This window comes from Buceros rhinoceros, unplaced genomic scaffold (assembly GCF_000710305.1).
Source record: "Buceros rhinoceros silvestris isolate BGI_N320 unplaced genomic scaffold, ASM71030v1 scaffold12893, whole genome shotgun sequence".
NCBI classification, from domain to species: Eukaryota; Metazoa; Chordata; class Aves; order Bucerotiformes; family Bucerotidae; genus Buceros; species Buceros rhinoceros.
Window position 1 is genome coordinate 18058 of NW_010404278.1, and position 23945 is coordinate 42002.

Sequence of the window (23945 nt, forward strand, 5' to 3'; positions counted from 1 at the left end):
ACCCTCACCAACAGGCATTTAAATACGCTGGAGACTTTGAGTCTTGCAATGTTATGATGTTATGTATATGAAGAAGACTCACTTTAAATTATGCAGTCTGATGTTAGGGTGAAGTTAAATTGCATACAAAATAATAATTTTCATTATCAGTTAAAAAATCACCCGGCATTTTAAAAAGCTGTTCATAGGCATCTAGCAATGTAGGTTAAAAGAGAAGAAAAAAAATCCCAACTTTTAAGCAAGGTACAAAATAATGTGTTTAGCTTCAGGCATTCTTTAAACTGCTTCTTTAGTAGGAAGGGAACACAGATGTGAGATTCCGAATTTAGTTCCAAGCCAATACTCTTAATTAACTTCAAATTGTTTAAATATAAAACATCTCAGTGCAGGGAAGTAGCATCCTGAGGGTGGACTGTGCTGCACTCCAGTGTCAGTTGTTCCCAAGGTCCACCTGCAGCACCCCAAACCATTGCGAGGGGCCAACATACAGCCGTGGCTTGGCAAATTCCTTCAGTGTATGTCTGTTCTTTGGGCATGTAAATAAGACCAGAAGGGTGTTCAGACTGGGAGGGATATCTGGGATAGGAAATATGGATGTTGGTTAAAGCTAGAAGTGCACATTTGGCCGCTGCTTTCAAATGACCCTAGGAATGTCTGGGGAAAGGAAAATGGTACTCAGGAAAGATGTGGGTGCTCTGGAAGATGGAAACTGGTCCTAGACTGAAGGACTCAAGGATAAATAGTGGGCAAGGAGCAGGTAGGGGAGACTGGGTTTGGTTGGGCCAAGGGATAGATTCTAGTCGTAGACAAAAAGGAAACAGAAAAAAGTATTTTCAATAGGTTTTAATTCACTACCCATGGACTGTTCCTCCAATGGAAAAGATTTAGTGGGGTCACAAGTCAAAAGGGAGTTGAAAATGGCTAACTTGTGGCCTCAGTTAAGACTGTTTCCCTCAGCTCCCAGCGTGCAGGGAGCCAACATCATTTGTGCTGATCGTGCACTGCATCAGTGTCGTGGGTAGTGTCACTGGAGCCTCTCAAACACAGCTAGAAACTTGGAGCTAACACTTTTGTTGTAGCCACTAACCGCCAACATAGCCTCCCTGGGGGGCACCATTCAGTCACTCCAAAGTGACTATGCCCAGCGATTGGACATAGACAGAATTAATAATTCTGTCTCCAATGGTGGGTTTGAATAGCAAGCAGCCAACAGAACCTAAGGCTGCCAGCTGAGCACCCTGGGTAAGGGAAAATATTAAGCTACTGCTCATTGTATGGTCAGTCCTCCTAACGTACCTTAGAGGTTGTGGTCCTGAGGAATCTTGCGTGAGTAAGCACGTAAGTGAGAGATCTTTACTCTGTGCATAGGTACTTGCAAAGAAATCTTCTGATTTATTGGATTTGTGACTTTAATAATGTTCTTTGACCCTCCATATATTTGTACACACATGCACACATACACGTACCCATACACATACACATGCTTTTTGTACCTGATTTTTCTCCTGTATTGCACTGGTAAGGTACCACTGTAACTCCAATAACTTCAAGGAGGTTGCTCAGAGCTAAAAGTACTGTAAAGGAGTGGATAACGAAGTCTACAGAGTTACCCCCCCAGTTTCTGGGCTACATGCAAGGCAATGTCCTGAGGACGTGTCTATACTGAAGGCTACACTGTGAAGAGATCCCCAAGCAAGCAGCTAGAGAGCAAGCTCTGGACGGCTGTGTCACTGTGGTATGCTGCTATTAATTAGCCCTAAGTTAATTACCCCTTGTGAAAGGCAGTGCTAACCTGGTTGCATTGCTTTGGGGACCCTACGCAGTGTCTCTGCATGGGATTGTGCTGTGTCATACCTTGAGGACGTACCATCCCTTTCAGCGCCAAAGCGAGATCTGCTGTGCTGTGCTCCCATTAGGCCATTGGATTTCAGTGGGAAGGATGGTCTGTGTTGCTCAGCAATGATCTCCATTTATTAGGAAGCAATGAGGAAGACCACAGCAGTGAAAGGAAAAGGCCATGGCAGAGGTCTGCAGAGTGGGCCTGAGTGGCAGGGAGAAGGTGAACAGAGAAGAAACAGCTTGTTTATTTTCTGTCAAGGCATTAAAAGAAAGAGGCTCAGTTAAAGAAAAAGAACTATTTCCTCATGCAATGTGTAGATAAGAAGTCAAACTCTCCGTGCCAGCATTTTGTGCATGTTGGGTATTTACACAGACTCAAAAAACTAGACATGTAAAGAAAAAGACATCCATAGCTGTTAAATGGCAAGACTCACTTTTGGCAAAGGAAGTCCTGGGGCAACAGTCACTCAAGGCCAAGAAATTACATCAAAGTTGTTACACCATTGCTCTAGTCTTGCACTTTTTCCCAGTCTTCTGCTGGTGGCCAGTCCTGCTGCCGGGCCACTGGCTCGGGGAAATCTCAGGGGATCTACTGGTCTGTCCCAGTAGAGCTCTTCCAAGGCATCACTGTGTTGTATTCATAGCAAACCTCACGGGTGTTCTCCTAACTGAAATGAACCTCCTGTGGTTAACTTCAGCCAAGTGCCTCCATTAGAAGTGTTCAGCTAGTAGACATGTCCTTGAAGGACAGGTCAGAGTCACCAAGACTAGGACAACAGAAAAAACAGTAATGCAAAATTGTGAGATTGTTTTGTACGGGGGTTGACCTGTACTGCAGAAGAAATGCATTCCACCACCTTACACTAACAGCAATGAACAACACAACCCACAAAGGGCATAGAAAGAAATAATTTCTTGGACAAAGGTTTAGGCCAACTCAGATCAGATTAAGTAATAGCAGAAATACGGTCTCAATACCAAGACATTGGGTATCTCATACTGAAAAAGAAGAGACACAATTCAAGTATGTGCTGCTGCAGACAGACTAGCACAGGTATTTTTAACAAAAAGTCTTGCTTAGTAACGTCAAATACTACAGAAGCATCAAGTACCATTTAAAAGGAAATAAAACTTTGGTTAGAGTAAACAAGTGACGTAAGCAAAGAGTTGTGGTGCTGTATACTGAGCAGACTGATTGATATTTGTCAGGCTTCTGAAGCTGTGCTCTATCCCTACATTCAATGCGAGCAAACAAGAAAAGGAAGTTCAGGAAAGGACGATAATGAGCTGCTGCTCCCTCAGAAAATGCTTGCAGGTTTTCAGATTGCTACTGCCTTTCTAAGCCTGACAGGAGTCAGCCCAGAGACACTGTGTGTATTAAATAAATATCGGTGATATATCAGCATCATTCATATGTTCAGGCACTCCTTTGCACAACCAAATGAGCCAGGAATCTGATGAACAAACAGCTGACTGTAACCTCTGGATAACCCTTTAATACTCTCCTCCATTCCCCTTGAAAATCTGAGGAGAGAAACGCTAGAAGACAACAGATTGAAAAAGCCCGACCAAGGGAACTGCTGGCAGACAGCTAGGCATGGGTGTTTCTCTTGTTTGCAAATTTCAGCAATTAAGGAAGTGTTGAAAGATTCTGAGAACATGTTATCATTGAGAGAAGAGAGACTCTTAGGATTTAAAAGTCAGATGCAAATAGGGTAAAAGACTGATTGGCTTTAATTGGTGATAAGTTAAAAGTCAATTCAGACTTCTGCCTCAAACAACATTAAAAACATAAGCTGTCAAATCTGAAAATGGGCAAGTCATTCCTCTTCTGATGCCACAGACTGTGAATATCAGAGCCACACATACCATAATAACAAGGCACTGTTGAGAGGAGCTCTAAAGCCCCATCTGATCCTCCATATGTTGTAAGAGAATTAAGAGTTTCTGAAGGAGACAGACTCCACAGTGGGTAGAAAATGCCTGAAAGACTCTGGAGATGGATTTGTGGGCAGATACTACCATGAGAAGGAAAGCAGAAGTTAAAAAGGTCAGATATTGATTAGGAAAAGCTGTGAATAATGTCAAAAGATTTACAAATAACCAATCAGAAGCTCTCATCTAAACGAAACCAGGATTTTTCATTTTACGCCAGAAAATTAATTATATTGAATTAAGCCAAAAGAACAAAGGTGTTTGGAAAGAAAATATGTCAAAGTATGAATATACCAACATGAGTCTTAAATTCATCAGGAATGATGACCTAGCTGCCAAATCAAATGCAGGTTCACAAATGTAATTAAGAAAATCAAAATGCTCCTGCGTCAATCATTAAACAATTAGAGCATGGGGAGTAATGAGAGGAAAGAAACGACGGCGGTCAAGAAAAAAAGAAACATCTAACTGCTGTTCTCTGGGAAAAAAAAAAAAGCACGAATGACTCTCAAAGGTGAGCATTTCCCAGAATTAAAAATACCTTTTGGCTTTTGGATGCTGTTGATCTCTCTCTCATTTGCTACAAAGGCAGTTTTGTTTCCACTTATCTTCTGCCCGTTACTTCAGCAGAAGGACATAATTCACCTTGTGGAGGTGTTGCTACGCCATGTGACTATATGATTTGATCTTGCCCAAGCAGCTGGGCCAACAAAGTGGCATCATTTTGTTACCAAACTTTTAGCCCCTTTTCTAAACAAGTGTATCATTGGTCCCATAAACAAGGATGAAGGTCGCATGAGATCAAGCCTCTAGAAGGGACACAAAAATTAAACAACCAAGCCACAAGAAAGATCATTAGATTACAGAGATCTAGCACTCCAGAGCTCACTTGTCAGATGCAGCCAACAGTATAGACTGTATGACCCTGTTTTTAAATCGTGAGTATCTTGGAACTGCTTTACATTTGACAGCTTAAAGCAAGCACTCTACATCGCTCCCTGTGGTCCATGCAAAAGTAATGGTTTGGTACGACGCTCGAGGGAAACCCATACCACTGGCAAAGTCAACAGCACCATTTCTACAGCAGATCCTTCTCCAGCAGCTCAGTGGTTCTGGTCTGCTCTGCTCTGGACATCCAGTAAGATCACTGTCCGAGGAAGTGTGACATCTACAGAAGAAAGAGCCACAAAGGTGCTTTGCTTTGCACTATCCCACCAAAGTTCGCTGTTGAAAACATAGACTTAGAAAATAATGAATGAGAGAAGCATCACAAACCAGCCTGAACCATCTTGTGCCTACTTAAAACCTAGTTGTGTGCTCAAAAGAAAAATAATGCATATCGAAATGCATTTTCCTGCAGAAAAGCAGACTTCTGTCTTCTCTTTGCCCAACACGTGGAGCATTCCCCTAATGACCAGATGCACAAGAAAAGAGATTGTAGTCTTGGATTTTATTCTAAAACATACCTAAAGATTGGGATATTATTCGTATAGATGATCGCTTACTAACAAGCCAGCTGTTTAACACTTAAAAATAAATAAAGATTGAAATATCTCAGTGTATTTCATTTTGCCCTTTACTAAACTGTATTTGTGTGCTTAACATTAACCTTCCCATTCAAACGTCATTAACTGCTAATTAAGATGTTGATATGCTGATTGTGTATCTTGCAGTAGAGATGATTTGCAAGCACTTACTAGGTGTTTATCAAACTCCAGCACACGTATTGGTTTAGCGTCAGCGTGGCACATTTAATTCACTGAACACTGTCCCAGCTCTCCACTCTTTTATTCTAATGCATAATGAGCGAAACACGGCAAGTTGTCAGGAATCATCTCAGAAAAGAAATGTAAAGTAAGTGACCTAGGCCCTCTTGTGCAAACGGTTTTTACCTTTGATTTCTGTGAACCTTATTTAGAAATCTCTAAAAAGATGCCAGCATATTAATAACAAAATGAATAAGCCCTTTGATTTGTCTCCAGCTGACATTGTCCCATAGTCAGGAACAGAAGTCTCTTTAGGCTAAAGGTTTGTTTCAAGCGACTTCCTTGGTACTACTAACACGAAGAGTTTAAATCAAAGAAAGGCAGTGACTCTGCTAGTGCAAAAGCAGTTCTGCAACACAGGGTACATTTTCACAGGACTTTTAAATATAATTTATGAATATTTGCTCACAACATAATTGTCTTTTCTGCTGACATTTTCAAAGCAACACTGTGATTTGTTGGGTCTCCTGAGAGTCCGAGTACAAAACTGATAATTATATTAAATATACATAGACAATAAAGAGTGTGTTTACATAACTATGCCCATAAATATCTGATTGAACAGTCATTGTTCTCAAAACCCTTTTAAGCAGCTCTCAGAGGGATGCAATTCTAATGACATGATGGTTTAAAAGATGTTGTTCAGTCTTGTTCCATATTTAATTAACTTTCCTTTTTTAAACTTGTGATGGTGGAGACAATAACAAATAGCTCGGAAAAGAGAACGAGCTTTGAAACATGAGTGAGACCTTGTCAGGCTTTTGTGTGCCACACACAGAAGATCTGCACACAGGAGCTGGTGGCCAGGGATCGCCCAGCTCCTGGGGGAGTGCATTGCTATAGCGTTCACAGTTCACTACTACTAGTACAACAGCAGCAACAACAATAATAATTACAGAAATCTTTTGCATACAAATAAGGAAACAACATGAGGAGAGAAAATTGATGTCTTAAATGGAATTGGTAAAATAGGCCTAAACTTGCTTATTTTTGTGCTGCTACAGAGCAGTGAAGCAAATACTTTAAAGAGAATGGCACATTGCCCACCAAGATGTAAAGGGCGTGTGAACATTAATTGAGCATCAGTGTATGACTGCACACATTAGACAGAAATCAAGGTAACGTTTCTGAATTCATGTACGGTCTTACTCTACAGAGTCCTTCACATCGCCTCATGCAGACAGGGCTGCAGCAGCAGTGCAATATTCTGTTTTCACACTGAGCTATTTTTAATTGTCACCAATTATAATTCATTCACTTTTATGTGTCCTCGTTGTCACAATATTAACATTTGTAAGTCTTTCCCTTTGCAGGCTGTGAGAATCTGTTGTGACATCTCAATAAAGCGGGATTCAATCAAGGTGTGAATGAATTGTTAATCTCGTTATAAATAGAAGGTGCCATATGTTGGTAAGGAAGGGATGGATGTCTCTCTTTATCTGTTGTTGAGGGCAGTGGTAATGAAACAAAGTGAGTGGTCATGCCAGAGTTAGTAATAAAAGCCCAGTCACCGAGACATGGGGAGGACTCCAGCTTTCCACGAGCTATCAAGAAAACAGTGTCACTATTCATGCAACACTATTAATGTGTCGCAGGCAGAGACTTTAAAGTATTCTTTTCTGGGGGTTGTACAGTGACTCCTAAATCAGTGAGAGCACTGGACTTGGAGCGCATCAGAGAAATTCCAATAACCTCCCTGTGAACTGAACTACCTAAAATGGATTGGAAAGCCTAACTTAGGCAGCCAGCTATGAAAATGTGTATGATCGTGAAAATTACTATTTGGGGTAGCTGGATGTCATAAAGGCCTAATACACATTTATTACCCGTTCATCTTCTGTTCAGATTAAGAATCAGTTGTTTCCTCATAAATCTAGTGCACAGATATTATCAGGGCAGTTCGCTTCAGTTCAGCAGTATCAATTCCATATTTACCTGCTTTAGGTCTGCGGTGTTTGCTAAACACAGCTCTGGCAAAACAGCAGGACTAACTGTTTTATTACCCTATCACTTACAGTGAAACTCATCTCCACTTGAAATCTTGCGAATAAAGAGCTAACAGGATACGGATACCTGGTCCGTCTATCTGTCCACACAACCTTTCGAACAGATTTCTCCTTTCACATTAGGTTAAGGGTATGAGCAGGGGCTTCTCTTGGCTTTTGCTGGCCCAGGACAGCGCAAGGCAATGGCCCAGCTGCGATGCGCACGCACTCACACAGAGAGCTGTGTCTCTTCTTCCAACAGGCAAGATGATCTGCCTCTCCTGCTGATTTTTCTAAACACCGTGGTAATTCCCCAAGGACTACTCAGTTCTCATGGGCAAGTTCGGATGTCTTCCATAATCTATTTAAACAGCTATTTAGGTATCACAAGAAACATGTTACTTTAGGAAAGGTAAGAGGATTCCAGCACTCAATACTAGCAGCCAGCCCTCAGAAGCCACCTGGGGCTGCCTGTGGCCGTAAGACCCCTCCATTCCCCCGCACCGACTTGAAGGGACAATCAATGCATAAAATCTTCATCACATTTGCTGTTGCTCTGTTTACTGTTCTTTTATTTACATATCTAGAAATTGAACATCTTTGCATGTTTTGCAAGCTGTCATGACATGAGACGCTAGTAATATGCTATGTTTTGCTTGCTAACATATTTTTGACATATTTTAGCTTTTGATTATAAGATTGCATCTTTCCCAGCTACCATCTGTCTCAACTCAGTGGCACTCTGGCATTTACAAAAACAGTAGGGTGTAGTATTTCTTATATACTTGAACTCTACTAGAAACATGTTATTTTCAGTCTTAACCAATATGTCACACTTTCACACATGAAGGCTGAAATGTCTTATATCCTTAAAGGTATCTGTCAAAAATAAAGAACATATCATCACATTCAATTTGGCTGAGATGAGTAATGTGGTAATAAGAATGGGAACAGTTTCTGACTTATAAACAGAACTGGCATTTTACAAGCCTTGTGTACTTGTGCCTGTATTTATCCTTTTGTCAGCACAAATGAGATATGCGTATAAAACCCAGGAACTTCTTTTTGTATTTGGCAAAATATGCACAATATTCTCAAAGCTGGAGCTTTAAACACGACACATTTTTTCTTGGAATATCCGGTAACCAGACACTTTCCAACTGTACTCCTTTCCTCTCCATCCTCCATCTGTGGAGAGTCAAAAGGTGACATCCAGTAAACTGGAAATCACACTTGCTATCTACCCTGACAGCGCTAGGGAAGCAGCTCCAGGAGTTTGGACTGTTGTGATGCGCATCTCCTCGACTGCAGTATTTCAGCAACACCAGTTTCCATGGGATAAAACCAGCAATTCCAGCAAAAGGATAAGATACTAAAACAGCTGGAGAATGCTTTTTTGGTCCTCTTTCACAGGGGAGCAGAGTAGTGGGGGGATACTGTTACGCAAGGAAAGTTTTTATCCATTTCTCCTTGAAATCGCAGGCAGTCAGGAGCCAATTCCGACCTAGCAAAGCTGGGAGGTCTTGTGATAGCTCCCCGAGGGCCACAGTGATGGTGAGCATTATCCTGCACCACCTCCAATTCTGCTACCCATGTCAGCAGACAGGGTGAGGGATGTGAGGTGAACAGTGCTACTGGCAGAGCTGTGCTGGCTCCCGATTGTCAGTTCTAGACGCAACTCACTAAATAACACGGCACTGAAATACACCACTAATTGTACACAGAAGATGGGCGGTGACCCCTCTGGCAACCAACGTGTCAGGTGAACAGGTATGAGACTGCCAACAAACCAACCCAGAAAAGAGTGAATGTTACCCATGAGCACACGTTGCTTTGCAGTGGGCCAGCAGGCCTGTTCTACCATTACGTTTATTTGAATGCCTGGTTCTGAGAAAAGTGACCTGCTCCCACTGAGCAGAGTATGGGTTCTGATACAGTGGGATTCCGGGTCTGGGTGGTCCTGTGAGTACTACAGGAGCAGTAATAATAGTGCTGTTTCCCAAGGAAAAAGACAAGACACAAGCATACTCACACATAATGGTAAACTGAATTTATTTCCTTTTGGAAAACAATTCCAGTAATCTCCAGGTTCAGACCGCAGAGTAAACATTAATAACAGTAACATACAGGTTAGTTCAACTGATTCAAGAATTTGGCCATGTGAAATCATTAAGGAAAGTCTTGAACACTCAAAGCTTCAAATGGTATCCAGAAAAAAAAATTCTTTGACAATCTACTTAACAACTATTGCATATATGGTAATGCTATCTGTCATATCGCAAGGCTTACAAATATATATATGGGCCTTATTCAACTGTGAGTTCCTGCTCTGTGAGAAAGAGTCTCTTCATATTTTTTGCAAGAATCTTCAGAAATAAAAAATAGTCTTAGATTCATCCATTTGTATACCAAAAGAGATATTTCTAGACTGAAGTTTCAGCGAATGGAAGGCCAAACAGAGCTGCAACGGAACATAGTTATTACCTTTTCCCTCCTCCTTGAAAATGACACTTTTTCTTAAGCCTTTTTTTTCCCCCTCACACAGTATTATTATTATTTGTATCTTTCTTGAATAGGGCCCAAGTCCACTTGTCTTTATAAGACCATTTTAGTATCAGACAACATAATACATGTGCAACACTTTATATACAGGAAGTCTATCCGGTGCTCAAAAGTTCAAACACGTGAACATCCAACAGTTTTGATAATACAAGTTTTATGGTACAATACAATGTTTCTGAATAATATACATTAACAATGAAAGTTTCGTGCAAAGAGTAAAACATGTTCCCTTTTTGTGCCACAAAGAATTCTCTGGAAGAGACAGGCCTTGCACTAACTGCTGTGCTGGGTCATCGTATGGTTCTGCAACAAAAACAAAAGAAACAGCTCAGTCACGGTATTTCTGCGCAGAAGAAATATGCAAAACCAATTCTCTTTCCTAGGTACGTTCGGGCTGATCTGCCCTGGTGAAACTGCTCACCAGGTTAGCGGTTCTGGTGCCTGCTCACATACGGCTCGTGGTTTATGCAATATGCAAATGCAAATTGTATTTATTTGTCATACAAGACCTTGCTGCCTACAAACCAAAAATATGCGAATTGGACTGTGCTTTCTGGCCTGTGGCACCACTTCAGATGTTCTATTGCATTAAAACCTATTTCCCCTTGAACAGAATACACGGTACGTTCTGTAAGAGTCATTCTGTGCCTAGCAGAGAGTTCAAAGATCCTGAGAAAACAGGAGGGCTTGCCACAGCCCTTCCTTCGGTCACCAAAAACCACAGGTATTTTTCCTCCAGTGAATGCCCTGCCTTATGTGAGGTGGACTCTCGAGTCAGAAATTCTCCTTTCCTATGGGAGTAATCACCAAATCCAGCAGCAAACACAAATTTCACCTTCTTTCCTATTGCTGCCCTAATCGAGATGACCACTTTCAGGGACAAGAGGTGCTATTTCAATGCCTGCAAGGGCTCAGATCCTTCACGAGCATCAAGCAAGGATCCAATCTAATATGTGTAAAGTCTTCTACAATGTACCCTGGATCCACAGATAGCCAGAAAAGGTCTGTGAATGCTACTGCTCAGACAATAGGGCAGGTACTGACTACTGATGAATTTTTCCCTTAGTAATCTGGGCCAGATTTTGGCCCACATCCCGTAATTTGCTCCCAGCACGTCCAATCCCTTCACTCTGCTTTATTAAGTTAATCCATCTTAAAACCCCTTTGGACTAAGACACTTCAGGATGAACGTGTTCCCAAAAGACAGTCATCGTTTTCAACGAAATGAACATCTACTGAACCATACCCTCCAGAGCCACCCATGGAAAGGCAGACAAAAGCAGCCCTGGTGAAACAAATGTGAAATACAGCGTGGCTGCAGACCAGCCTGAGAGCTCTTCCTCCCTTCCTCCTTCCCTCTCCGTAAACTGTGCACGCACACAAACAATAGTTCATGGGACATTTGGCAAGGAAAGGATCTTACAGTAAGGCTGAGGAATTTTTAATGTAGTGCCATTCTCAAGATTAAAGGAAAATGACCCAGTGACACTCAAAGATGCAATTTCCAGATGTGAATACAAAATGATTTAATGCTGATGGCAGGAATTCCAGACTGTCCAAGGCCAGCGAGTGTTACAAAAATACACTCTACCACTTGATTTCATCTAGCTTCTTATCCTCCCCATAAAATCATTTCGAAATGCTGTAAAGCAGTAACAATAGCTGCAGACGAAAATGTTGGCTGGTCACAGGTAATGGGCTCTGACTTTAAACCACAAAAGCAAGGAAATTAAGAGTTAAGCCCCACAGTCAGCCCTTTTGTCATCCTGTTGTGTCCATTTATTCCGGCACTTAGAGCATAACACCACAGGCTTATTGGAGACCCTGCAGTACCTAGAAACAACAGGGCAAGTTAAATATGGGGTGGAAGCCTGAATTCTGCTTTTTTCTCTGCTTCTGAGTAGGTGAAGTCACATATCAGTTGTTACATTGCAGAGAGATATTTGAGGGGGGGTGTTTTTTGTTTCTAATCTACTGAGAGCAAGCATGTCAGTCATGCCCATTTTTATTTCATTTCACTAGGTGAAAAATGCATAATCAGTTTGAGGCTGGATGAACAGTTGCATATGAAGCAGCCAAAAGATGCTTTAGAAGTGTAGCCGCAACTCTGGCTGTGATGACATTTTTTTATTAAACAATAAAAAGGCCTAAATATGAAGGAGACAAAACACAGCAGAAGGACTGACTCGGCCCCGCTCTCAGTGTCCCTGACTCCTGTGCCCTGGTGCAAAATGAGATTCTCTGGAGATAATGAAGAGATAGCAGGAAAAAACAAGTGTTGCAGAGAGAAATGAGACAGGGCAGGATCTGAACATGAGGAAATGCTTTGAGCAGTTTAGGCCTTAAAAAGGCACCTGTACTTACTGTAAACAGTCAAAACAAAACGCTGTTTCCAAAGTAATTCAGGTTCCCCAAACTGAGAGGCTAGGGAGAAATACCTATTTGGCTAAGTGGCAGAAAAAACCACGTGGAAGCACTTCACAAGCATAACATTGACAAGACAAGCAGGGGAAGGATGGGAGGAGAAAGAAAAGGAGGAAAACTCTCCAATCCCACAGGGAGCCATATTCCACTCCACCAAAAGCCATCTTATTGGAGACCCCATGTCTGAGTGACTGAAAATTGCAAACATTAATCCCAGTTATGAACTGTTGCTGTTTTTATGGGGGGTGTTGCGTTTAAAAATTTAGGGCAAAAATCCTCCTCCATTATCCACGCAGCAGATCTCAACTCCAATAGTCTTTGCCCTGTGTGCAGCGAGCTCCCTGCCTCCCTGGCAGTGGGAGTTCAGGCCAGCGGGTAAAGCAGAATTCGGAGCTCCCGCCGGCAGGGACACGGCAGGGACACGAGCGCGTGGTACACCCAGGGAGAGCACAATATTACAGCCCAGATCCTCTGTGCCGCTGGGCGAGCGCACTGCCCTTCACTGCAGACACACAAAGCAAGCTTGAAACGTGCCTCCTTGGAAACGTCAAGCTAGTTTGCCTGAGTTGGAGGCAATTAGTACACCCACTTGCCAAAGAGAAGTCATTTAACTACATACAGGAGATACCGTATGCTCCCCTTGTCTCCCCCAAATTTGACTGCACACAAACACATCTGTTTACTTATGAGGTATTCTCCCTGCGAAGCACAAATTTCAATCTCCTACTCAGCCGTGGAAAGGAAAAAATATTTTTTCTTAACATAATCTTTCCTGGATGTCAGCAATAGCTGTGTTAACATTTCCAAGAGCTGTGATTCCATGAGGAGAAACTAGTTTGCTAACACAAATGCAAGCTTTGCATGCACAAAATGGAGGAAAGGTGAAGCAGGAGGTGTGTGTGGCGCTGCATTTGTTACCGCATTAGACACCATCCGAGGCAGGAAAACTCCTACAGCCCCAATTTCTCTGTCTCACTCTTATCTGGAAAGTAGGTGTATTACTTGAGAAAACCTGAATTCAATATATTTTACAAGCAAAATAAACTCTTAAAATGCATTTGCCCTGATCCTAGAGATAATTATTTTTGTTAGCAGAATCCAAAATTCCCACTGTTATGTGAACTGCTACAAAAATATATGCCACCACTTTTCTGGATGAAAATGAGATATCCCTGTTGTTAGTGTTAAGGAGTCAAAATCATGCAAAGATGTCACAATAATACTAGATGGAAGAATCTCTTTGGCAAAAAATACAAAAAGGTTTCTTTGCAGAAATATTGAAGGCAAAAGAGGTGTTAGTACTTTTTGTTCCTTGCTCTGTGTCTTTGTGTTTCAGACAGAACATGAGAAGTATTAGCTAGCAAAAAGTTCCCTCCCACAGCATCAAAATGAAGAAAAAAATAGCCACGGACTCACTAGCCCGTTAGAACCTTTAATGTGAACTGTGGTGGCAGTCATTTTAAATGGGACTTCTGTTTTTTACGACTTGAGGAAAGGCATGCTTGTACCTGACAAACAGTGCAAAGATGGTAAACGTGAAGAAATACAAAGATGAAATGTAGAAGCATTACTTCAACAGATGGTAACAGTACCACAGCAGCATGTTATTCTTCCTTAGTTCAAGAACACAAACATGAGTAATCAATCATCACTGATTAAGTAATTATGGTACCCTACATGTTATCACTTATCTGGAATCCTTTATCTGGGTACATTATGGATCATCTGGTATTTTTTTGCATTAAGAAAGAAAATGCACCCCACCGCACTGCAATACAGTTCCAGGTTGTAAAACAGAACTACACATTACTATCAACCTTAAAGCACTACATTTTTTTTTTTTTAACAAAAGCAATTGGTTTCCAACAGGCTGGATAATAAGTCTTTTGACCTGCATTCTTCTTTGACCCATTAAGGTCACCCCTGTGCTCGGGCATATAGCTGACTTAGGAAATGCCTGCAAGTCCTGCATTTCATCTCCTGCCCACTCAAAATAAAGCTTTCTTTAAATGTGTCTGTACGGGTCCCCAAAGACCAGGGAGGCATCCCTGTAGTGGGCAATGGAGGGACAGAAGCTTCTGCCTTTATTAATGAATGCAGACCATTATGAGTCTGGCTGGCTCCTGCACTGTTCCCAGAAGCATATACTGTACGTGACTTAAAATGCTAGAATATTGACACAAAGCGAGCTGGGCACCCCTAAGGAAAATTACTCCTTGGATATAATGTAGGCTCGTAACAGCTATTAGAGTACAAAATAAAACCCTCCGGGATCAAACTGACATATACCGCATTCTACCTACTCCTCAAACATTAGAAGAATTTCTTTGTGAAGGCATTCTCAAGGACAGCATTAAACTGACTTTTGTAGCAATCTGCAACAGCTTTTTGGCTTACAGCTTTTAGTACTAAATCTCTAGTTTGAATCAATATAAGTACTATATCTTCCACATTAATCAATACATTTGGTTCAATACACGTTCTATTAAATTATACTTTCTAATCAAGAATTTTTCTGCTTCTCTTCCCTTCTTCTTATTCCAACTTCTTACCTCATACCATACTTTTCACACTGTCTGCAGCGAAGAAGAATGTGTTGGATTTTCCAGAACCAAAAGGAAGAAAGAAAGGCTTGTGGAAAAGGCAAGCCAAGCAAGACCTTAAGTGCAGTGGTAATGACGAATCAAAAATGGAGTTTCACACTATCACGGTTTCCAGAACTTCGGTCTGATGCGTTGCTACTCAGCTGGGTGTCATGATACAAGACCTCTCATGCCAAAAGCTCTTGTATCGGACACTGCTGAAATGCTGTAGCACATGGAACAGAGGGCGGGGGAGGGAAGAAGTGTATTAAGTGGTAACGACAAAACAAATGAATGAAACTTATTCAGACATGACTGTAAGAAAAACATCAGAAAAGGTTGATTTTAATACCCTTTCTTCAAACTTGTGCTACTTCAGTACTGCAGCACAGGGTTCCCTGTCAAAGCCCCAGGGTTCTATATGATTATACCCAAGACTAAATTGATGAGACATTTAGCTTTGTAATAGACTAACGCATACATGTTTGAAACATTTGGATAGAAGATGTCTCCAGCAATCTAAGTGATGTACACAGTTACAGTAAATGGCTGTTCCACATCTGCATCAGGTTTGGTGGAATTCTTCATAAGCAGAGAATATGAAATGTAATGTCAAAATGATAAAACATGTATGTTGCAGGCGTTTGTCACTGTCTCACATATCAGAAACTGTGCCGATGCCCCTTGCTTACAGTCAGTTCCCCTTTTTCTTGTCTCCATATAATCACTGTGAACAGTGAAACTGTTGCTGGTTTATTTGACATTTAACATCATCTTACCCAGCTCACAATAGCCTCTTGTAATACTTTCCAGATGACACTGTGTTATCATTAAAGAAAAAGGTGAAATAGCATAATAAAAGAGAAGAACAAGAATTCATATAATGTAAAGAGAGAAAAGACCCATTAGGGCGTTTTCTCCACCCACCTTACCAATCTTGGATTATTGCCTATAGTGTAATTTCAAGTGTTTTGCCCAGTCCAATTTTAATTAGAGCTTCCAATGCTCCTCTTGGGAGGCTATTTCACAGTTTCACAGACCTCAGGGTTAGGATTTTTTTTCCTGATGTTCATCCCAGGAGACAAAGAGGCTCAGCCGGCCCCAAATCACACATGATACCAAATCTGCATAGTCAGGAGCTGGTTTCAGTCGAGTATCTGGGCCATCTCAAAGCATCCAAAAGCAGTAAACTTACTTTCAGTGCCCCAAAACATTAAAGCCCTGGCTCCACTGGTGCTGCAAGCAATTAAGAAGATCCTTTTATGTGGGTTTCTCCAGCTCAGTTGCTATGCAGGTAGAAGTTAGTATAGGTGGGATTTGTGTTCCCACAGTAAAGGTAACCTCTTCCACAGTCCATATCCACCAACTGTATTAACTGAAGCTTAGGGACACATCTAGGTCCATTCTATGCTATAATCCTTAATTATACTGACAAAGCATCTATGAACACAGAAGAACATATGAACACATGAAGACTATAAATGTTTTTCCAGATTCTCCACATAGGTGAAATACAAAAAGAGCAAATTCAGCTGAAGCTCATCAACAGATGATGTAACTACAGATTATTTTCCCTCCCAGGCCCTTCCCTTCCTCACATAAAACACAAAAGTACATGAAATTAACTTAAATGGTTGTATTCAAAATCTTGAAACTAACAAATATTTCTGATGTGTTTCATCCCAGGAATTATAATGTTTCTACATAAAAATGAATATATATTCAGATTTCAATGGTCACACTTATCCTGAATAAGTAAGGGAGCTGGAAGGAAGATTATGTCTAATAGTTTTTCACAGGTGAAAAGTAAGAAGCCAAATGGAGACTTTGGAGCTCTGGACAGAACATAAAAATTTCCAGGCAAGGTGTCACTGCCACCAGCATCTCCAGCATTGCAGTGCAGATGGTGGAGCGGGAGGACTACCCATGAATTTTTAAATGCACTAAAGCAGGCATGGAGTTTCATCCAGGTCAGGTTTGATCACCAGCATAGTCCTAACAAAACACCGTTTCTGAAACTTGAGATTCCCAGGGAAATAAGGATTTGAGCTAAACTAAAACAGATCTATTTCTACAACAAAGAAGGGACCAAATCCCAAGAGAATCTGTGTTCCCATGAATACCACTTAATTATGGTGAGTTGATCTTTACCAGCCTTTGTGAATCAGGTCTCTTCTCAGACATGATGGCCAATTACATTGTCATCTTAGGTCATGACTGACCACTGTTGACAATCATAATTACAGAAGTCTACACTGAATTGCAGTTATTCATATAGATTAGTTCACATGAGCTATGTGATCTGATATTATATTAACGTCTCTGAAATGGCATGGCTGCTTATCAGGTTGTACTCTATCGTATTTGTGTAAAACCCTCAAGCATTCTGGTGCTTCTACTCAAGCATTTCAAGCTGGGCCACAGAAAACCTACCCATAAAAAAATCTCAAATTGGATAGCATGCTCTTAGGGATGCAAACTGAAAATTAAAACCAAAACCAAACCAAAACAAAACCCCTGACACCTATTTTTCTTCAGAAACTTCCAGGAAGTCAATGATAAAATGTCAATGATTCCTTCTGGATTCATTATTGTATGTGAGTACATACATCACAGATTTGTTGTATGGAAAGGAACGACATATATTCCTAGGTACAGCAAATAAGACTTTCATCATTGTCACCAGAAGAGAACGGACACAAACACAGGCGCCTGTTCACCATCCTTGCACCTTCCTCATTACGAGTGTTGGCAGGGGGGCTCCTGGTTCTCCTGGTTAAGCCTCTGACATAGATCAGAGTAGCTCCAAGGCTGTTTTAACCTGTGGTGCCAGGCAGTACCCCTCCATGAGCCTCCCTTACCGTGTTTGGTGTTTAGTGAAATGCAATGGAACTGAACAACAACCTCTTCCATTGTCAGTAAGGTGTGCCTGGCTGCAGGGGCAAGCTGCCACATATTACCCCCCCAAACAGTAAGATGATGGTGATGGGGAGAGCGGGCAAAGAGGCTGTACTGCTAATCAGGATCCAGGCCTAAGTCCTGTTTGTGGGAAAAAAAGGCTTTTCTGGTAGTGCAAATTTTTGAAAGCAATACACGAGCACCCTTCCCCACGAAGAAAATCATTCATTAAGTGGGAATAAAAGCTTAAACAAAAAAAGGCAAAAGTAGGCACTTCTGAGAAATATATCAAAAGTCTTAATTCTTTAAAATATGGTTATGACTACCTTGGTATAAATTAAGAGAAACTCCTCTGAAATCAAGGGATTTTCAAGATAGGGACAAGTAAGAATAGAGCCAGGCCTGTAGGGTTTAAAACAAAGTGAATATTGCTCATGTGCTGATTGATTCTTGCACAGCCTCTGCAGAGGCCACAGCCAGAAGTCTCTTCACCCTGTCAGACACAGACAGGGAAAAAGCAAGCAGAACCCAAAGCTGAACAAATCCAGCTTTATCTGCAGCTACTGTACAACAGAGTAACAGGGGACAATAAGCTTGTCAGACACAGACAGGCAAAAAGCGAGCAGAACCCAAAGCTGAACAAATCCAGCTTTATCTGCAGCTACTGTACAACAGAGTAACAGGGGACAATAAGCTTTGATAAGCAATACTGCCTAATAAGATATTCAGGGATTAGGTTGGTGTTTTACAGACACATGTGTTCATGGGCTAGTTGTTGCTCTGCTTAGTTTTTTTTTTCCTTGTTATGTTTAATTTATCATGCTGGTGCTTTCTAAACTACAACATCTGTAAACAAGTTCAAGTTTGACCTCCCTCCCATTTTACACCCACAAGCAGTACTCCTACTTCGTGCTCTAATTTTAGATACCTTAAAGACAAATAACTCTGTGGGGGAGAGAGAGAGGTAATAAACGCAAACAACAAAAGCAAAACCCCTTGTCTGACAATACGTGTTCATCTTACGTGAATACAAATTTGCGTAGCTGGGAGTGAGGAACTGGCTCCTGGAACTGAAGCTACACTATGTACAGATTCCTTTATAGGTCAAACCCAATTAAACAAACTACTACTAAATATTTAACAGCTCGGAGCAGTAATTAGTGACAAATTATGGAAGCCTAAATTGACAATTGCACAGAAATGTCCTGTTGGAAACACGACATGTTTCTTGCTCCTCCTGTTTATCTCATACTCACTGAATCCCGATAGGTCTTTTCAGGGATTAAACTGGCAAAATAATCTGGATTTTACAAACATCTATTTGGTCTGCAATGATGTTTTCTATGAGTTGTGAGAAGGAACCTTCCAAGTGGAACTTCTTCTCAAATTTCCATTCTGGGGTCTCTGATTTAAAGCACAGTAACTGCTAGATCATTAATTTGATTTCAAGATGATTTCAAGTCTTAAAGCAACCAGCAGGTCCAGAATTCAAGCTCCTGACCACAGGATTCAAAAGGTCAGCCAATTAAAATAGGGAAGCACACAGAGCTCTGGTTTATATGCAAAGGACAACCTTTAAAACAATGATCTTTTCCAGTTTTCCACAGGTGCATGTACAAGAATTCCTTTGAACAAAATTACAAGTGAAATTAGAAGTTTCTTGATGGACCCTGAAAGGAAACTGCTGTAACTTGTCTGCACACTTATTATCTGGACAGACGCATCCCACACTTGTATTGATTGCTGAGTTCACCTCCCTATCTCGTGACTAATGCCAGGTGCTGTGCTTACCAGGTGATAAAGGGATAGCCTGGAATCTGAATTCCCTGCACATTGCCTTGCCAGCACACCGGAAATTACGGATCAGTCCAAGATTAACTCAAAGCAACTTAACACCAATTTTGCTTAGGTAAAAGCTGACCCTGTAGCAGCCCAGTTTTGAAATCTCCAAACCTACCTTTTGTACATGGGAATCGTATTTGGTAGTTATCCAGCCAGTAAGCATACGTGCAGCCAGTTAAGAGAATGTATAAGTGGACTGGTGCATGTTTTGGATCCCGGAATCCGGAACACAAGTGAAGATATGCCCCCTTGTCCATGGTATGTAAATTTTAAAACGTTTAGGAAAGAAAAGGAAAAACCATGGAGTTCTGCTAGCTCTCCTCGTCTTCTACATGCCCCAAACTCTGCTGCACATTGGTGCACCATTTTCCTTCAAGACAGTTTGCAAGGAAGGCAACACTGAGATGATTTGATGGTAACAGCCAAAGAATACTGAGCTGATAAGTAGAGGCCCCCATGGCCTTCTCTCCCTGACTTCCTTCACAACTGGTTACCATGCCAGCCCATCTTGGACATCTTATAGTCCTTATTCCTCAGCTCTCCAAACAAGGATTAATGGGAACTGGGACAATGCTTATGTGGTAGGCTTATGTGGCAGAAAAATTGTTATCCTTTCATAGCGGGTAAATAGCAAGACAGTTAAGAACCCTACTCTGAAATGGTCTGTTGTTAGAGCAACCTCATCTGAGTTCCCTCCTTTTCAGCCCAATAAACTCCATGTTGAAAAGGTGACTTTTAGAGAGGCCAGAATGCTATTTTGCCCTTTATAGTCATTACTTTAAATTTTGTAAGAACACACACTGCAAATCAATAAATCTGGAACATTTACTGACATGTGGCACCAGAACAATAAAATTTTATGTCTGTCGTTGTGGTTGTTGGTTGTAAAATGCAAAAGTCTTGATTCTCTATTGTCTTCTGCTTTGTTGTCATTTGCATTTCTGTAAAAGAAATCTGACCACAGCTAAATGGGAGGAATTTTACTCTCACTTTTTCCTGTTTTCAGAACCTAAAAAAGGGGAAGACAGTGAAGCCCAACTCTTATGTTTTAATACTTCCCCCTCCAAATAAGAAGTACTAGACAAAGAAGCATCCTTTGATGCCTTTTTCCTTCCTCTCTGTGAGGGAAGAAGTATCCTCCTACCACATGTCATTCTTTGAGGTTGGTCATTCTGTTCCTTGTCACACAGCTGGCCAGTGACACGTTGCAAGTCAGACATGTCATTAGAACTCGCCTTGACCCTGCAGTGACAGTTGCAGAAATGCCCCCTCTCACCTCTGAGTTTGGGTTGTGATGCTGTGGCACTCCTGTCTCCTCAGCAATCTCTTGCTAAGGGGATCCAGCCTCCTGCAGCTGCCACTTTCACCCCGTTGCCCATCAGGACTGCTTTAAAGTATGGCAATCTTCTGATCGAGTGAAAAGACGTACATTTAGGAGGAAAATAACTGGAGACAATGCTTACACTCGCTTGCTGTCTATGTTTGGTGCCAAAGTATGTGAAATACAGAACTTTAATTCCTTTACAAAAGATGTGCTGTAGCTATGGTGAGGCTAATCTATAACTCTTGTAGTCTTACATACTTTGCTACTCCAAGTTAATTTTAATTCATTACGACAAACCCTACCTAATTAAAATAACTCTTTAAAGTGAAGTATTAGCTTGATCCCAGAAAAAAAAAACCAACCAGAATCTTCGTTATCAGAGGGCGATTCATCATAGCGCACTGCACACTTACATAAATTCAAAGGTAAGCTGTAAACAAGTACCCACAGTAACAGTGCCATGCATAAAGGGGCAGGCAACAGGAGGCCTGCTTTCTAATCAGCCCTCAAAGGAACCTGCCACACAGAAGTGGCACTTACTCTAATTTAAAGCTCTCACAGTTACTTTACCTTGGCAAAATTGATAAACTAACAACTTTAGTAAACAGACTGGCACTCCAAACAGAAAAACAAACCCAACACAACGGTTCAGGCACAGAGGAAGCAGCTCTCCAAGAAAGGTACTGTCTTCAACAAGAAGATAAAACATTTGTTTGGGTACTACTCTTACGGTCCCTGATATTCACCAACAGTTCCGTACTGTCCCATTAGAGCCACACTGTCATTTCACTGTCGTCTATAGCCTACTGTCCCCACAAATCTTTTCAGCATCTTAAGGCATTTTACGTATATTAGTGTTCCGGTCAGCTCAATCAAAGAAATAATTCTGAATTTGGAAGAGCCTGTTCTGGGGCTATGGCTTCCCTTAAAATGTCATTAAATTGTCAGGGCAATTCGCTTTCAAAATGTCAGTTTAAAAACTTATTTAATATTTGCAATTAAACCTCGCATTCTTTCTTGTCTCTATTATTTTTCCTCGTCAGTAACTGTTAAAAATTACGAAAATTACACTGTTCTCTATTTATACACATGAATTAAAAAAAGAAAACCAAAAAGCAGTAATAAGGGCTAAGCAGAAAATCTCTCTAATGCATGCAGCACAATATTGGATTTTTAAATTTTGTTATATCCTAAAATGCTCCACTTGTAGAAAGTTCCTTTTCAAATCAAAGCAATCCTACAGTAAAACAACTACAGGCAAAATTTCTAAGACACAATGCAGTTTGTGTCAGAACACTCATCACTTCAGGCTGACCTGTCAAACTATCTTGGGGAACATGGTAAAAAGGCGTATCTGCAAGTTGGTAAGAAACTTCTGAATGATAAAAAAAGTGTGTGTTGCTCACAAACCACAGAATGCTGCGCAGCATTAACTGAGCTGTACCGACGCTTACAGGAGGTGTCCGTCGCTTCCTAATGCTTACAGGCACACTTGCTTGGGCTGTGCTCCTCTGACCACGGAGAGGGAGCCAGCATTCTGAAGCTCTAACAGAAGAAACCAAATAAAAAAAAAACCTGTGCTGTGATGAGCGACGTGGAATGGAGATGAGAATTCAGCACTATACACTGATACCTGCTATCAGCAGCAGAGCTGTGTTGTAAATTCGATAAGGTGAAGACAGAAAGATGACATTTTTGGACCTTGATAGACAATTTCTGGCACCCACATTTTCAGGAGGTTCTCCACACCTTGCCGAATCTGATCCCCACACCCAATCCGCTTCCTTAGGGGATCCAGTATGGTCTCCAATTGCCTCTTCTAGGGGTTGGGGATTAAGATTTTGGCCACAGGGCTTCTCTAGAAGTTAATGCAATTGTCAACACAGTCCACAGAACCCACCAAAGAATCATTTCTAAGGGCTTTTGAAATCACCACTTTTAATAGACATATTTCTCTATTAATTTCTGCACAACAGTCCAACATCTGTAGAGACATCATTCTCTGCTAAATTGTGTACACTTTCAGACTAATTCCTATACATCACTGTATTTTTGTAAATCCATGTGGCCTAAACATTAAAATCTTGGGCCACTGTAGTCCTTGGTGCATATTAAAGCATTCATAAGGCTGCCCAAACTTATGGAACTCGTAATAGCTCCCGTGGGATTGTTTAATCAATTAAAAATCCCTGGAATTCATCGGAGTCCGAGACAGGCTTGTGAGGGCCAAAAGGGAGTGATACAGAACCACCTAGCAAAATAAACAGGAATCGCTGCATACTGAGGGAATCTTTGGCTGTCTGACTAAGGTACCTTTTATACTGGCAAGAGATGCAAATTGGAGCCCGAGGATCTGCACTTTCATTTTCAAAGCACTTTGCAAACATCAACCACTTCACCTTCACACCATTGCTGCAAGGGAAGTAAATATGTACAGTTCCAGCATCCTCTGTTTTCTGGGGGTGCAAAGAAGCACAGGGCATTTTTACAGGCACAGTCTGTGTTCATGCACAAAAGGGAGCTTTTGACAACCTCTTCCTTCGCGGGGAAATGAGTTTCCCGAGGCCACTGAGGGATTTGATGGCAGAACAGGGATTACTGGAGAGATCCTGCTATCCAGCCCGGTGCTTCCCCTGCAACACAGCGAACCAACTTGCTGAATTTCAGATGTACACTGCTTTGCTGTAGAGGACGGATTACTACATGTCATCCTCTATAATCCTGCCTGTAAGAGGGATTCTATGTGCTGCTCGAGGACTCTCCCCTTTGCTCACCGCCCCCCCCCCCC

The 23945-nt window shown here is 41.4% G+C and overlaps 1 long non-coding RNA gene across 1 annotated transcript in view; it reads right to left on the minus strand.

The window, feature by feature from the left end:
* Positions 1-9560: 9560 nt before the first annotated feature.
* The window catches only part of LOC104490986, a 30633-nt gene continuing 16248 nt past the window's right edge, over positions 9561-23945 (minus strand). The window contains exon 3 of the long non-coding RNA XR_727775.1: positions 9561-10390. This is a non-coding gene — a long non-coding RNA (uncharacterized LOC104490986). The remainder of the gene's footprint in view (positions 10391-23945) is intronic.